Source organism: Ambystoma mexicanum, chromosome 4p (genome assembly GCF_040938575.1).
Source record: "Ambystoma mexicanum isolate Mex_15411 chromosome 4p, UKY_AmexF1_1, whole genome shotgun sequence".
Taxonomy (NCBI): Eukaryota; Metazoa; Chordata; class Amphibia; order Caudata; family Ambystomatidae; genus Ambystoma; species Ambystoma mexicanum.
This window is the reverse complement of record NC_090927.1, coordinates 1130192622-1130209704: the sequence shown is the minus strand read 5'-3', so window position 1 is coordinate 1130209704 and position 17083 is coordinate 1130192622. Positions and strand designations below refer to the sequence as shown.

Sequence of the window (17083 nt, the reverse complement as noted above, 5' to 3'; positions counted from 1 at the left end):
CAAAGTACACAATCTCATAAATCGTTTACTCTTTGTTTATCAGAAGTTGGGCTTGTAGATACATGGTGGCTGGCACATCCTACTTTTTACTTTTCATTAAATACTTTCATGTTTGGATTATATTTGCATGGCCAAGTGACTATCTAGAGCTATAATTAACACAGAAATCGCAAATATTGGCATATCTGATCATGCCCCTGTCATCATTACTTTCAACCTTCTGGATATTAAAAACTTCATAATGGATGGTGATTTGATAACTTACTATTACAAGATAAGCCGTTTCAACAATCTTTCTCCACTTTCTAACAACAGTTCTTTCATAATAATCACGATGAAGATACTTCCACGGTTAATAATTGGGATGCCTTTAATGCGGCTTTAAAGGGCCATGTCATTGCGTATGTGAGCAGGCAGAGAAAAGAACATAAAAAGTAATTAGATGCAGTGTTTCTTCAGCTCACTAACTCTGAGAAACAATATTATCGTTTTCCCATTGAAGCAGGGACGTCGTCGGGTTTTGTCTTTATGCTTCCAAATGAATAAAACATTAACTAAACAAGCTTTAGGCGCCATTCTAAAATACAAATATAAGATCTACCAATCTTCCAATACAGCCAGTAGAACACTTCAGCAAAAACTGTTACACAAAGTTAGATCTTAGTGTCCTGGACAATAAGATCACTATATGTGAAATTTATCAAGCCATTAAAGATTTACAGAAAGAGAAAACCCCAGATCCTGATGGATTATACATTGAATTCTTTAGTCAATTCTCTAAATTACTATCCTCCAAGCTGGAAGCAATCTTCATGTATCTTTCTAACAGAGGATTTTCATCTGGTACTTTCGCTGAAGCACTATTAATTCTCTTCCCAAAGTTTCAAAAAGACTCAAATCTCCAAAAGAACTACAGACCCATATTCCTAATTAACGTTGAAGGTAAGATATTTGCCAAAGTTCTCTCTAATGGAATTCAGTAGTTTATTTCCAAAATGATCAAATTTGATCAAGTTGGGTTTATTAAAGGAAGAGGTTTTTCAGTGAATGTTAGATTATTATTTGATGATTTTCATCAAAATTATAAAAATGATAGAGAAGGTCATGCTGCAATTGCTGTGAATGCCAAGAAGCATTTTGATAGGATTTATTGGAACTACCTTTTCCATGCATTGCAGTGGCACGGTTGTGGTGAATGGTTCATATCCCTTGGCAAACTTCAATATTCCGATCCTTGAACATCTATTTTTATCAATCGGCATTCCTCCTTTTTTTCCTCTCGAAAGGGCAACTATACAAGGGTGCCCCCTGTTTCCTATATTATATATCCTGTCTTTTGAACATTTCTTGGAACTTCTTAGAAACAATGTACTTATCCCAGGGATTAAATGTGGCGAAAGTGAAACTAAAATTGCTGCCTATGCTGACAACATATTTATACTTTTGAAAAACCCTAAATCTCATCTTCCTAACATTGAATACATTGGATCTCTTTTCTTCAGTCTCAGGGTATAAGCTCAAAAGGGATAAATCCGAGGTCCAGCCTCTTAATCCATTCTGTCTTAAACACAAACAAGACCCGTTTGGTCTCGAATGATGTAACAGTTCTTTTAAGTACCTTGGGCTACAATTTGCCTCATCAGTCTGCAGCACCATCAAACTTAATTTGCTTAGTAGACTTAGATACCTAATATCTGCCTAGTCGTCTCTATATTTGTCCTAATGGGGACATTTAGAAACTATTAAAATTATGCTATCAGCTATTGTTCTCTACTATCTGCAAATTCTCCCAGTTCCCCTTCCCTTTTTTAGATCCATTAACCCAATCCTGGTTAACTCTTTGTGTGGTGTAAGGAAAAAGAAGAGAAGTGCCATCAGTAAACTTAAGGCAGAGGGGTCAGATTTCCGGACTTTAAAGCTATCATGGTGCATTTTTGTTGAAACAGGCTCGCACATGGTTTTCACCTGGTGAAATTACTAATATCCCTACCTGGCTTACTCTAGAAAAGGAAATTATTTCCCCAATTAGTATCTGTGACCGTATGTATATTTCTGGGCAAGTCTCCTATAGATTTTCTTCTCCTATGAAGGCCTCTTCTAATGCTCTGAAAGTTTTCCTCTTCCCCTTCCCAAGATCTCCTTCCCTTTCATTTGCACCCTATTTATGACATAATAAATCAATTACTGTTAATTGGAGAACCATGTATCAGATGTTTTGGCTGAATAAAGGTATCAGGTACATTCATAAAGATTATCATGGAGCTAACATGAGATCCTTTCATGATTTTAGAGATAATTTCTCTTTACCTGTATCTGAACTCATTGTCGGAATAGAAATAATATTATGCCTCCTATTGTAATAGTTGTATGTGTATTGGCCTACGCCAAGTTGTCTAAACATCATGCGCGAACAAACTCCACGACAAGGTCTTGACCTTAGAGAAATAAATGTAAGCCGCCATCTTGGATTAAGCCGCCATTTTAGGTTCTCTTGTTATGCAGAAGTCACCCTGAACATCAAAATGGAGGCCAAATGACATTCTGAATAAGATTCTGGCAGCTGTGACCTCCGTACAACTGAATAATTAATATGCCTGCAGGCCACTTATTGGGGTCGCGAACAGAGACCTTGTCCTACTGTTGACCTATATGTAAATGTACTACTTATATCAGCGAAACTAATCGAAATGCATATATTAAAGTTTGACCTTGCAAGGAACCCTAAGACCAGAATTATATTTCGCAGAATTGTTAACCCGCAAGAGGGTTGGCCAAGGGCTGGACAAATTGTATAAAAGGCCCGGGTATTCCAATATGCGGTCTCTCACTAACACATCGAACCCTCGTTGAAGTTTGTTATGTTATACTGAGAGCCGAATAGCTATCCGTTTGTCAATTGACTTGGTAACTGTTGTAGCTTGAAATAAAGCACTTGTATGTTTCTTTGTAACCTGCGTTGGTGTGTTTCTTTTTGGGCTTCCCGGCCTCATATTATTTTCCTGTTTTCAGATCATCTTATACAATAATTTAATTAATGCATGCCTAGATACATTTGATAATTATTCTAATAATGAATTATCTGATGCCACTAGATTACAATGTTTAGCTATTGCTTCTGAGGTTAAAGTTGCTAAATTGTACAATTTGATGCTGCATATTAGATCACCAAATATGAAGTGGGTATTGGAATTGCAATGGGAAAGAGACTGTGGTGAGGTGTCTGATGAAAGGACATGGTCGCTGTTATCGTCCAAGGTAAAAACTATATTCACTTCAGCCAATATCTCACAAAGTCTATTTTTTTACATATAGCATATATAACCCTGATGAAATTACATAAATCTATACTGGGATTGATTGGAATTGTTGGTTGTGTAAGAACAGTCTAGGTCCTTTTAAACATATGTTATATGAATGTACGTATATTCATCCATTTTGGCAAGATGTTTGGAAACTTTTGAGAAATGTGTTCAAATTCAGTCTCCCCCTTTCTTTTACTAATATTCATTTGGGTAGAACTGCATTTAACAAACATGACATTGATGTTTCCTTTTTTTCTTTATGATCTTTTTATTGCTATTGCCATTAAGTTAATTACAGCAAACTGGAAACAATTTAAAAATGTCACAGTAAAAGATTGGCGGAATAATATCTGTCATGTACAAAGGCTCAAACAATGTACGGCAAGACCTCTTAACATGTCAGCTAAACATGATTTAAAATAGTTTCATTTTACCTTTCATAACATGTCTGCTCATGGCACATTAACATTTGATGACATTATACATCATACTAATTGATTCTCGAACGATTCTCTCATTGTGGTCTGTTGCACCTGAATGCTCTTAAACTAACTATATGTTTGCTTCTTTTAACCCCTCCCTATTTCACGATGTATCATGTTTGTCTTTTTTGCTTACTCTTTTCCCTGTTGGTCCCCCTTTTATTTATTCATCATTGCAGTAGTTATTATCGTCGTATTTGATAATTCTGCATACCAGATTTGGTATACATACTATCTTCGTCGTGTTTTCACATGCCCTTTTCAATATTTTCACAATGTTTTATTCATATGTTTAACTGTTTATTCTGACCAACTTGTATTTGATTGATCTGTTAGTCTTTGTTCCCATTTAGCATGGAAAGTATGTTTCCTAACTTTGTTTCACTCTGTAATGTATGACTATGACGCATGTACTAATGCCATATACATCCTGTTTCAATGTTTTCTTAATGTATCAATAATCTTAACACAATATATTGAACTCAAACATGCAAGTTAGCCTAACAAACGTAACATCTCTCCAAAATGCTTTTCTGTTTATTTTTTTAAACAACAAGCTCTACTTTTTACCTGACTAACTTTATTTGAGGAAATATATTTTTGTCGAAATCCTGTTTCTTTTCCCGTCATTTGGCCCATTTCAACATTTCACAAAAACTGGTTTTAAGGTGCTCCCTGAGAGGCTTGCACTTCGAGACTGAAGGGAAGGGTTGCGAACTAGGAAGGGCCCGTCAATCAGCGGTCAGTCATGTTTCTTTAAAATACAAGTCTTAAGGTTTCTGAACAAAAAATGAGTTGTAGGCAAAAAATACCAATGTTGAAATAAAGGCACAGGATGGATAGAGGCAGGGTTTCTTTTACGAATGATTGTGATTAATTGTATTTATTTTTTACAATATTGGTATTTTAGCAATTGTGAATAAACATGTATTTTGTCTATTACCTGTATGACTGGAAGTAGTTACATGAGATGATTGCCACTTAAAAGTGAGGAGCAATAGATTGGATTGATAGTTTGAAAACCGGGAAGCTCTCCTCAATCAAACATTATTTTCCCTGTAACCGTTTTTTATGTACTCTTTGCCAGGACAATTGGGCCAATCCTCTCTTTAAAATAATTCAATCCGATTCCTGGTAGACACCATATTAACAACAAAATCTACATGCACTGGCAAAGCCAAAAGGCCTGGCCATTTTTTTTAAAAAAAGTGTTTGTGTGTAGCATATGAAGATGTTTTGGTTGTAGGATTGTATTTCACTGTGTGGGGAGAGGATGCTGGGACCTGCCAAAATCTTCGGTAGGGAGGGGTACAGATATAATGGCCATGGGGAATTACTCACTGTTTCCCTTACTCAGATTTACAATGTTTACTGACAAGAAGTATGAAAACCTACTAGCGCATGTCACACACATATGGAACCACAGTATTAGTCCTCAGGAGGGTTATTATAGGTTTAATGGGACAGTATCACATTTATCGCCAAAGCTACTGTGTTTTAATCGTGGACTAATAACACAATTTCTCAGCAGTGCAGTAGTTTTGTAATGGTTCAATCCAGAAATTGTAATCATTGGTGCTATACAGCATAGGCACCTGGAGGTTTTAGCCGAGAGGCCCAGGACCAAATTGCATTGCAGTCTGAACCCCACTTGAATATTTTTAAGGAGGAGTGATTCGCATGGTATGGTGTGCACATCACTTGTCACAACACAAGCAAATGCCTGGCCAAGCTAGCTTTTTAAACTCATTTTCCATATAAAATTAAATGACACCATGAAGAAAGGTGCTATTGTTCTAGTACTTTACTGCTTGAAGTATTGTAGTGTATAAGTACTGTCACACACATTTGAAGTACTGTTGTCTTGAGTTGTATGTGTTTGTTTGGGTTGGTTCTTGGGAAGGTGAAAGGATGAATGGGTGATGATTGGGTGGGTGAATGAGTGAGAGCAAGGATGGATCTGTGAGTAGGTGGATGAATGGGTGGATAGATGGGTGAATGGATGGATTATTGGGTGGATGCATAAGTTGATAAATGGATGAATGGGCTGATGGATGAGTAAAATAATGCGTGTGTAAGATGTGTGTAGGGTGTGTGTGCATGTGTGAAATTAAAGCTCAGGAGACGATGGGTGATTGTGTAAATGGATGGATGCCATTGTGAGTGGGCAGAGATAAAGGTCTCTCTACGCCCTTTATAGCAGACCTGTAGAGGGCATGTTGCGCAACTAGCTGATTTGTGTGTGTGGTTGGTGCATTGCCTGGTCTGTGGGAAAGGGAGTCGGCCCCCGTAACCTATCTTCCTCTGCCAACAACACTGTTCCATCCAAAGGTGTGTCTTCCTGGTTGTGCTTAGCACTGTCCCAGCAGTTTAGTGATTTATTTGCTCATATTGTAGTTACATTATGCGATCACACTAATGTGCATAATTGAATGTGTGTGTGCATACGTGCGTGCATGTGTGTGCGTTTGTGTAGGTGTGAAGGCACATCTTACACGTTTTGTAGTTCTTTGGCAGAATTACACCTACCTAGCAGCTCAGGCCTCACTGCTGGACATGGTTCCAGTTTCCCTGGATGTAGCAGTCAGTTAGATACTGTTTCTAGCATCCCTTGGGTAAGTTTGTTGTATTTGAGTTTTTGAAGTGCTCATCTGAAACATGGAAATGAGGACATGCTGAATTCACACAGCAGACTTTGCAGAGCACCTATTCTGCAGGCTATTCCTTAGACGCAGCAAAATGCTTGGGAGCGTTGCTTTGCTTGAATACTGACTGCTTTGGACAAACATCATAGAATGCACGTAAACTGCAGCTAGGTGCAGCAGCAGCTACTCCAAGCAATGGGCGGTAGAAAGCCACTACTGCCACGCACACACGGAAAGTAGAGCTCATAGGCTGAGAAAAGGCTGCAGGATGCAGTAATGCACTGTGGCACAACTCTCCATTAAATGGCAGGAGAAGCGGCCATAACCCTGGCATTTGTCCAATTGTATCCCATATGTACATAGCCCATTACCTTTTCCCCCCCAGAAAAGTGTCACATGAGACCTGTTTGTTTGTTGGCATAAAAGGGCCGCAGATTTATTCCACAATAACAGAAACCAAAACCACACTGCACACATTGTGGAAAACATAACTCCTAAGATGCGGTGATTGCTCCGTGTCCAAAAGTAAACTGCTTCCCCCTTTCTTCCCCAAGCGTATAGGCCCAACTCTCCCAACCTTGGCGTCCGAGCCTCTCCTGCCCCTGCAGGTGCTCCTGGGCGGGGAGAGTGCTGTTTCCATGGGGGAAGCTGAGCCTTAGATGTTCCTCCCAGACGCCCCTGCCGCTTAGGCTCCCAAGGGGTGCTGGGTCTGAGAAGAGCGACGACCCTTCTCGCTTTCCCCTGGCTCATCCGGAGTCTGCCTCATGTGTTTGTCCGGGCAAACACCGCCACACCGCCTGCCGTCCTGCGACGCCGACGACCAGGCCCTTCTGCTTTCCTTATCCATAGGGTTGGTGGGTGGGAAAACGAAAAGCTCCTTAAAGTCCGTGCGGGGGTCTCCTGCGGAGCTGGCTGCTGATTTCCCCAGAGTTCCCGCTTGTTTATAAAGTAGAAGCCCCTCCCCTTTCTTTTGTCTACCCTTCGCGGGCTTTCCTAGGATTTGCCGCGCTTCCTCGCCTTTTCGCGGGCTTCTGTTGTTTTTGCCGCGCTGGGATTGGCTCCTCCCCTTTCATCCGTGAAGGGGAGGTTGGAGAGGGGACACTGCCCGAGTTATCGGAGTGCCTCCTCCATTTTGTGTTGCCTTCGTCGACACCTGTATAACCCTGGCATTTGTCCAATTGTATCCCATATGTACATAGCTCATTACCTTTCCCCCCCCAGAAAAGTGTCACATGAGACCTGTTTGTTTTTTGGCATAAAAGAGCCGCAGATTTATTCCACAATAACAGAAACCAAAACCACACTGCACACATTGTGGAATACATAACTCCTAAAATGCGGCGATTGCTCCGTGTCCAAAAGTAAACTGCTTCCCCCTTTCTTCCCCAAGCGAATAGGCCCAACTCTCCCAACCTTGGCGTCCGAGCCTCCCCTGCCCCTGCAGGTGCTCCTGGGCGGGGAGAGTGCCGTTTCCATGGGGGAAGCTGAGCCTTAGATGTTCCTCCCAGACGCCCCTGCCGCTTAGGCTCCCAAGGGGTGCTGGGTCTGAGAAGAGCGACGACCCTTCTCGCTTTCCCCTGGCTCATCCGGAGTCTGCCTCATGTGTTTGTCCGGGCAAACACCGCCACGCGTTGTGTGGGTTTACCGTCCACCGAGGCTCCCCCCTTCCTCTTACATTTCCAGGATTATAGTGCAAATATTCCAGAAGAATAGATCCATGCCCAGCAGGGTCAAGTGAACCCCGTCCTTGCAAAAGTATTCTGGTGATTTCAGGTTAATCAGCCGTGTCTGATCTGGCCAAAACCCCTGCCCTTACAGAATTTTGCCATAGCACAGTTTAATTTCCTCCTGGATTTCTCCACTGCTGCGTGCTTGTCCGCACCTCTCAATTCCTGTCTCGGGATGATTTCCGACCAAATAATTTCTGTTTCTCCCATCTGTCCTGCTAATTCCTGCAGAGAAAACATCATTTTGCGCATCAGCGCCCCCCTCCCCAAGCTTGTGAGGTCGTTACCCCCTAAGTGGATAACCAGTATGTCTGGCTTACGCCTGTTCTCCCCCAACCTAAGAACCTGTTCCTGCAGTTGGGCCCATCTCATCCCCGGCACCCCGTGCCACTCTATTGAGAACTCGCCCGCCGTCAGCTTTTCCTGTTCTTCAGACCAGCTTGCCCTTGCCCTAGATACAAAAGAGTGTCCTACCACCCAAACTGTTCTCTTCCTTCTTTGGGCAGCTGCTGGAGAAAAAAGGGGGGAAACATGTAACTTTACATTTTCTCGGGTCTAATGTACCGTTTGTAGCAACCTGATTTCCATCTCCCAATCTGCTTGATTGCCACTTCCCCCATGCCCACTGCTGCTGCCGAAGTCGCCGCCCCTATACGAAAAGAGTGTGTACCAAAAACCCCTTCCGTTTCCCCTATGGCTTCTAAAGCCAGCTCCATCACCCTTTTAAACTGGAAGTGACTTAGCGATGAACCATCCTGATGGATGAGCAGCGGGGCTTGCTTTACTGACGGTGGCCTCAAGCCGAGGTACCTTGTAACTGCACTGACTGGGCATATCGGGCTCCCTGCGATGAGCTGTAATGACACCGTGCAGCCTTTGCCATCCTGGTCTGTCTTAGACCTTTTTACCCATAACATTACTTGTTGCTCTGAACATTGTACATCCTGAATTTGCAAAAACTTAAGCCCTTTTGCGCCTTTGTTCTCAGGTTCTAATTCACTTACCTGAATGCCCCGAAAAATGCCAGGGTAAAAGCTGCTTTGAACAATGCTGTTTCGTAGGCCCCGTGGCATATCCCCCCGAGACAACATACCACTTTTTGCAACTTGTCTACATCAATGGGCCTCCTTTTCGTCCTTCTCCACTGTTATCTGTCTAGCCCACCCCTTCATTGCCATACTGATATAGTGTTCCTTAGTTGGATCGGTCTCCCCCTCCAGTTTGCTGAAATGAGCGATAGCTGCTAGATGGTGTGCCATCCAAGATCTTGACCTCCCCGCACGCCACCCCATCCCATGAAGGCCCTTACTGGCAAACCTTGATGGTTTACCCCTAGTACCTCCCGCTTGAAATTCTGGTAGCGTTCCCAGCCAGCTTTATACCTCCTTGTCGTGCCTGGTGCCAGAGCCGTCTAGATGAGGGCATTCAGATTACCCCAATCATGTCCCACCACTGAGCTTTGAACGGGGACATCACCTTCTCTGCTCCCGGGCAGTTCTCCTGAAATTTCCCCCACTGTAAACGAGAGAGAGCATCAGCTGCCACGTTCAGCACCCCAGGAATGTGTCTCGCTCGCACTTCAATATTTCCAGCCAACATGCATTTCTGCAACTCTCTTAGCAGCTGCAACACTCTTCTGCCACTGGCAGCCCCTTGGTTAATGACTTGGACCACTGCTAAGTTGTCCGACCAGAGTATGACTCTGCTGTTCGCCAGCTGTTCCCCCCACAGTTTGAATGCTACCACAATGGGGAAGAGTTCCAGCAGCGTGATGTCCTTTGTGACCCCTTTGCGCTGCCATTCTTGGGGCCATGCCTTCCCACACCATTTGTTACCCAAAATTGCACCGAACCCCTTTGCTCCTGATGCGTCTGTGACCAACTTATGCCTGCCCTCGCGACCATCTTGGCTGCGCCAGATCAACACCCCATTAAAGTTGTCCAGAAAGTTGTCCCACATTTCTAGGTCATCCCGCAACTCCGCCCCTAGCCTGACGTGTTGATTTGCATGTTGTAGGCCGACCATTTTTAGTTCCACATTCCTTGCAAATGTTCTGCCTACTGGGATGACTTTCCCTGCAAAATTAAGGTACCCGGCCAATACCTGCAGTTCCCTGAGGGTCGCCTTCTTCTTCCCTCTCAGCCCCCCGATGACCCCCTTCAATTTTGCTACTTTGTCCTGGGGCAGCCTGCATTCCCCCCTTCACAGAATCAATCTCAATCCCCAAGAAGGTAAGACATGTCACTGGGCTCAGCGTTTTCTCTCTGGCCAACGGTACCCCCATGACCTCCATCAGCCTCTCAAACGTGGCCATGAGGTTCTCGCATTCCCTAGACCCTTCACTCCCAATGAACAAAAAATCGTTCAGGTAATGGACTACAGCCCCTTCGTGGCATTCTTGCTTCACTGCGAACTCCAAAAAGCTGCTAAATGCTTCAAAATAGGCACAAGAAATGGCACACCCCATCGGTAAACATTTGTCATAGTAATACAGATTTTGCACCTTAAAGCCCAACAAGTGCTGGCCTTCTTCGTGAATGGGTAGCAACCGGAATGCTGACTCTATGTCTGATTTACCCATAAGGGCTCCCTTCCCGGCAGCCTTCACCACCTCCACGGCGTCCTCAAAAGATGTATAATGTACCCTGGCCCTTTCCTCGCTAATCCCATCATTGACTGACTCCCCTTCTGGGAAAGAGAGGTGATGGATCAACCGAAATTGCCCTGCTTCCTTCTTGGGCACCAGCCCCAGTGGAGATACCACTAAGTTTGGCATTGGAGGATGCTCAAATGGGCCAGCCACTCTGCCTAGCGCCACTTCTTTGGCCACTTTCTTGGCCACCACTTCCGGCAAGCCCAGCGCTGACCGCAGGTTGGCTGCCTCTTTGCCCTTTTTTCTCACTATACTCGGGATCTTGAAGCCCCACCTGAAACCTTCCCACAACATTCTGGCATCTTGATAATTATGATAAATATTTAACCATGGAGTCATTGCCTGTAGCTTAACCGGGGTTGGCAACCCCATTTTAATCATACCAATACATTTCTCATTCTGGATCAGTTTTGACATTGTGTTACCCGCATTAATCTTTTTTGACCTTGTCTCTACCCTTTGGACTACTCTTGCGCCTCCCCTCGCTGGAAGCGGTGCTGCATTCCTTGCTGTTGGCTCCACGAGGGTGCCTAAACCGGCACGCTTTACCAAAGGGGCAACCCTCTTCTGAATTGACCCTCCAGCATTCTGCTTGCTCCCCCTAGAAGCTGGATCTGTTGTTCCAGGAGGAGTGCCCGCGAAAGGACGCCCTCGCCCGCCGGGTGAAACCCCCCCTGCCCCTCCAAAACTGAGGTTTCTCAACTGCGGATTTCTCACTTCCCTCTCCCGTAAGCACCAATTTATCCAAAACCCCGTCCACGTCCATTTCATCCCATGATAAGGCTGGCCATACTTGCATTTTTAAACGGAATGCTCTATCATATTGCAGCCATCCTTCACCCCCTCTTTTCAAATAAATACTTTGAATGTAATGACCATAAACCAGCATTGACAATGCGTCCTGCGGGTATTTCTCCACCATTATTGACGTATACACAAAAAATGCCTGCAACCAATTATGCATAGTAGCTTCTGTCTTAGGTGATTCCTTCTCCCATTTTTCCTTTTCTTTCTCTGACAATTCCTTCAACCCATTACCCAAAGGCTCCATCCCAATGAGCTCTAGAATGTCTATGAACTCCTTCCTCCATACTTTCTCTTTGATTGATAATGGTATATGCCAAGACAGAGAATTAACCGCTACCCTCACCGGCGCGAAGCCCGGCATTGTTCTCCCATATTGCGTCATAGTACCCCACACTCCGTCCTGGTTGACAAAGGGACTAGGCCCCGGGGGTAAACCTGTATTCGCTACACCCTGTCCCCAACATGAGGGGGGTTGTGTTGCCACTCCTCCCCTTGCTAAATCTTGCTGGTTCCCTGAGGCAACCCCAATTATTGCACCAGTGCTTGTCGCCGGCATGGGTTGCTGACTTTGCGGGGTTTGGCCCGGAACGATACCCACATTGTCGCAACCAACCCCCGCCCCTGCACCTTGGTGGAGTGGCTGTTGTGCCGCTCCGCCTCTGCCTTGGGTGATTGGTTGCTGTGTTCCCATATTTGGAGTTGGCATTGTGGACCAGCCCCCCAGCCCTTGGCCCCCTGACCCTGCCACCCCCCCGGTGGCTTGGCCTGCTGATGCTGGCCATACACCCAGGTTCCCTGCACCCGAGCTCCCCATGGCGTGCTGATAACCCCCTGAGCACACTACCCCGGAGCCTGGTGCCACCCCGCATTGTTGCAATACAGCCGCCCCATTACCCAACTGGTTAAATGCATTTATGTTCCCGCTCAACATTTGACCACTCACACCATTCCCCCAAGCTTGCATACATTGCATCACCATACCTTTAACTGTTTCCAAGGATGTGGGGCCTTCGTCCCTCGCAGCCACCGGTCTGGTTGCAGGCGTGCTGGGTGCTCCCTGTCTCCTCGGTGTCCCCACAGGCTCGGGCGCCGGTACGGCCACAGCCTCCTGTATCCTCCCCTTGTTACTTGTCCCGGTAGCTCTAGCTTTCTTGTTTCTGGCCGCCTGCTCTTTGCTTGCCAAAGCCCTTTGTGTCATGACTCTTTTCCTCTTTCCGGTTGGCTCCTCTTCCTCACGTCCCTCTTCCTCCTGTTCCAGCACGTCCTCCTCATTTGGAAACATCAAGGGGGAAACCGGGCCCTCACTTGACCCTGGTTGGTCATCCTCTGCTTGAGAAGCCAGTGCCTCCATCCATCTGCTGCCGTGTTTAGCCACCACCAGCTTGGCCATGGAGATAAAAGCCTCCAAATCCATGCTTGGCGCTTTCTGCTGCCTGGTGCACCGATGCCCTGCTGCCCCCATGTCCACCTTTTTGCAGGGCACAATGCAGTCTGTTTCCCCTTGCTGCAACCCGTGATGCCTGCAGCAAGTCGTATTGGGGGCCCGCTGTCGCCTTGTGTGCTCAATAACACGTGTCCCAGTTTACTCGCACACCCCCACTTCTCGTGCACCTGCCGGGTTGTCTGGCCTCAGGACCCTGCCTGTTGCAAGTTCTTTTGGGACCGCTGGCACCCTCTGCCGCTGCCGGTCTCCTCGTGCCTCGGAATGCTCTCGCACCCCTACCTCCCTGAATGCGCGGGTAGGCTTTCCGTGTAGTATGGCCACCGGACGATGCCCGCCGCACGTTCCTTTGGAGGACCGCTGGCTCCTTCTGCTGTCGATAAGGCCGTAGGCTCGGCAACGTTGTTCCTTCGCTGTGTGGCGGGCGTTGCTCGCTCTCTCCCGGTCACGCTTTCTGCGGCTTCCTGGTTTCGGTGCTTCCTCCGGCTGGCGCGCTCACCTTCCTCACAGCTGGGCTGGCCTTCAATGCGCACCGCGGCTCCTCGGCTGCTCCCCGCTTCCGTGCCTCCCTTCTTTCTCCCGTGCTCACTCTCGCTCTCTTTGGGCGGGGGCTCCTCCGGTGTTCCTCTCCTCCAGCTCACGCCGCGAATCACTCAGCTGCTCCAAAAACAAAAAGCTCCTTAAAGTCCGTGCGGGGGTCTCCTGCGGAGCTGGCTGCTGATTTCCCTGGAGTTCCCGCTTGTTTATAAAGTAGAAGCCCATCCTCTTTCTTTTGTCTACCCTTCGCGGGCTTTCCTAGGATTTGCCATGCTTCCTCGCCTTTTCGCGTGCTTCTGTTGTTTTTGCCGCACTGGGCTTGGCTCCTCCCCTTTCATCCGTGAAGGGGAGGTTGGAGAGGGGACACTGCCCGAGTTATCGGGGTGCCTCCTCCATTTTGTGTTGCCTTCGTCGACACCTGTATGTACCCCCGTGACATCAGCCGGTGTGTGGTCTCCTCCCTTTGCGTCTCTCTGCATTCCCATGTGGTTGTTTTGCCCTGCAGGTCTTCTCTCCATTGTAGTCAAAAGCAAAACATAACAAAAACAAACATAAAGGAAAACACATCAATGTACCAAGCAGCAGGGAAACAAAACAGGCTTTTAAAAGCACTATTATAGAGCTTTAAAAAGGACCTACTCGTTCCGTATCACAGATTCGGCGACTGTCACCAGGGACCCGCCATCTTGTATCGTCAAGAGCTTTAGAGAGCTAACCCTCTATTTTGCCAGATGTAAAAAAACAATTATATCTGTTTAGTCTGCTTTTGAAGAATATACATCATTACACTGCAGCGTGAAATCACAAATTCGAAAATGTCGAAAAGCGTGCTGCAGTATAATCCCACATTCCCTAACGCGCTCCCCTACTTACCTTTTAGCGCCACCGACTCCCCTGTCTTCCTGCAACGCCAGTTCCCATCACTTACGTGGACGGGAACCGGCGCGGCAGGGACCTTTTTCTTTTTTCTCCTTTATTGTCTGGGAAGCAGGGGACACCCTTGCAACCCTTGATGTCATTATAGCGTACAAGGTTGCAGGGGACTCCACCGCAACCCCTGCTTGCCTTGTTTGCTATAATGGTCACGTATGTGGGTAATTGTTCAAAATCTTCAGCTGTACGAAATTTTAGTACAGCCGAAATTCCAACAATTATATAATATGTTTTTTTTCTTCTCAACATTTTCTACATATACCCATTTGTCAGCCTTTGGAGAAGCTCCACTGTTAAAATATGGACTTTGTATAATTGATTGTAAGATGTTGGTCACTTTTCTGTACATAACACTAGCCATGTTGCAGCCTCCATCAGTTATGCAAATCAGGCAAGACATGAAAAAATTGACTGTGGGATTAAGAGCCTACATTGCAAAAAGATGAACCAGCAATCTGTGGGTCAGGTTGCATAGAGCGTGGATGGCATGTTATGAGTAGTGGAGCTGTTAGGCATTGGGAATTGCCAGACAGCATGACCTTTTCCCAAGACCATAAAGAACCATAGACAAAGTTACATCAGCAGCCAAGCCTCCTTCATGGGAACATACAACCTCCCAGTACCAAACATCTGGTGCACACTAACAAGGATATATTGAGCCTCATTATGAGGTTGCGGGTCTGGTAACAACGGTACCGGTAAGTTTGCTGGTACCTTTGCTACTGGACCGGCAAACTACGAGTTCTGTTTGCGGGTGCCTTTTTCACCTGCCAGATCTGACCTGGCGGGAGGCCTTGCACCCACGAGCAGACCCTGTCAGATGAACCGGCACCATTCCTGAATGGTGCCGGTGCATCCGGCCTCCCCATTCCCATTGAGTCCAATGGGACTCAAATGGGAATGGGGACTAATATTTTCTGGCGCCCGGGAATAGGCAATTACCGGGTCCGCTGGGGCTGTAATGCCCTGGTAATTGCCCATTCCTGGGTGCCGGAAAAAAATTACTCCGGCGGCAAGTGGAAAAGAAATGTGTTACAATATAACAGTTTCATTTTGCAAATAAGTACAAACCAGAGTATTATATGGCATGTTCAAGGCCAGCTATAGTCTGTACAAGGCCAACTATATCTAGAATACATAGGAATCTTTTCATGACAGAAATCACCAACTTGTTGCCTCCTCAAGTGCAGGAACACAACTAATGATAAATAACTACAGTATTAAAAAACAGTTTCCAAAATAATGTGAGATTAGGAAGCCAAACAAGAGCAGAAAAAGTGAAAATCGTCTCCTCAAGTAGTCACATGGGAAGACAATCAGAATTAATTTATCAAGACTAATGATAAATGTCGGTACATTTACTATTAATTTGTGCTAGATTAAATCATATATACCCATGTGTAAATGCACAGAATGTACTAACTACCAAAAGACATTCGCCTTTGTATATTATTTGGTAGATAGCTCACAGGTCAAGCTCTTGTCTCTGACACAGGGCTTGCTTGCATCTCATAATTTGAAGGGCCATCAGGGTGACTCATCTCATCTTCCTTTTGAGGTCCACAAATCGAGTACCAATACATTGGGTAATCATAACAGATATTATCAGAGCTTAGAATCAGATGGAATATGACAAGAAGGATTATTTATAAACCTGATATTGATATTATATCAATACTTGTATATTGATGTTACATCAAATCCTCCAAGCACAATCTGATATTGGTTTGTGTTGCCCACGATGCTTTAATGTCTTCCCCTGTGACTAGTTTTCTGTGAATAGTCAAGTAACCTAATGTCACCAAAATCATAAGGGTTATGAAAGGGGATCGGGTGACCCTCAACCACTCAATAACATGACAATACGTATCATCAAATGATCTATGAGCCAGATGTGAAGATAGTGTACGTGTTATTTCAACAATCCCCCTGAAAGTGTGGTGCTATAGCATGCCAATAAACAATTATTGATGACATGCACAAGAACCCAATACTAAACTTGGCAAAAACTGAAGGCATTCATACAAATAATGCATCAGAACATAATATTGGTTGTAAAGGGACACAGGCGTAGCGATCGGCAACACATGGGTGGTAACTGGTAGCCCTAACTACCCCCAAATAATGCCCAAGAAAACGTGTTTTTAAAAAAAGATATCGTTTTTATCTCCAAATGCACGTTGCACAATAAAACATTGATTCAGTATCATGCCATATTTCACATCACCCCAATTTAATGTTCTGAGCCCTACATACGAGGGCAATGTGCAGATGGTATAACCTCTCAGTAAAACAACATTGTATAACCTGAAGAGGTTGGTTTCAGCTTGTAAGTGTCAGTGGCAGGTGATACAGCTAATTCTAATTTCTACCACGCCTTGTGGGTTGCTTGTGGCAAAGGGTTGGTGCTTCTGGAATATGCTGTTTTTGCTCACCTGAGGTTCACTATTGGTGAATTTGGTCTTTTTTGTTTAATGTACAGGAGTGTGTGAACTTGATTTTGGAGACAATTGCAGTGGTTTGCATGTGGCGTGGGAATGAGGTTGAAAGGGTATG

At 45.2% G+C, this 17083-nt stretch overlaps 1 protein-coding gene across 1 annotated transcript in view; it reads right to left on the bottom strand.

The window, feature by feature from the left end:
• Window positions 1-17083, bottom strand: part of LOC138453673 (alpha-tectorin-like) — a 412421-nt gene that overhangs the window by 176314 nt on the left and 219024 nt on the right. The gene's annotated exons all lie outside the window — the stretch shown is intronic.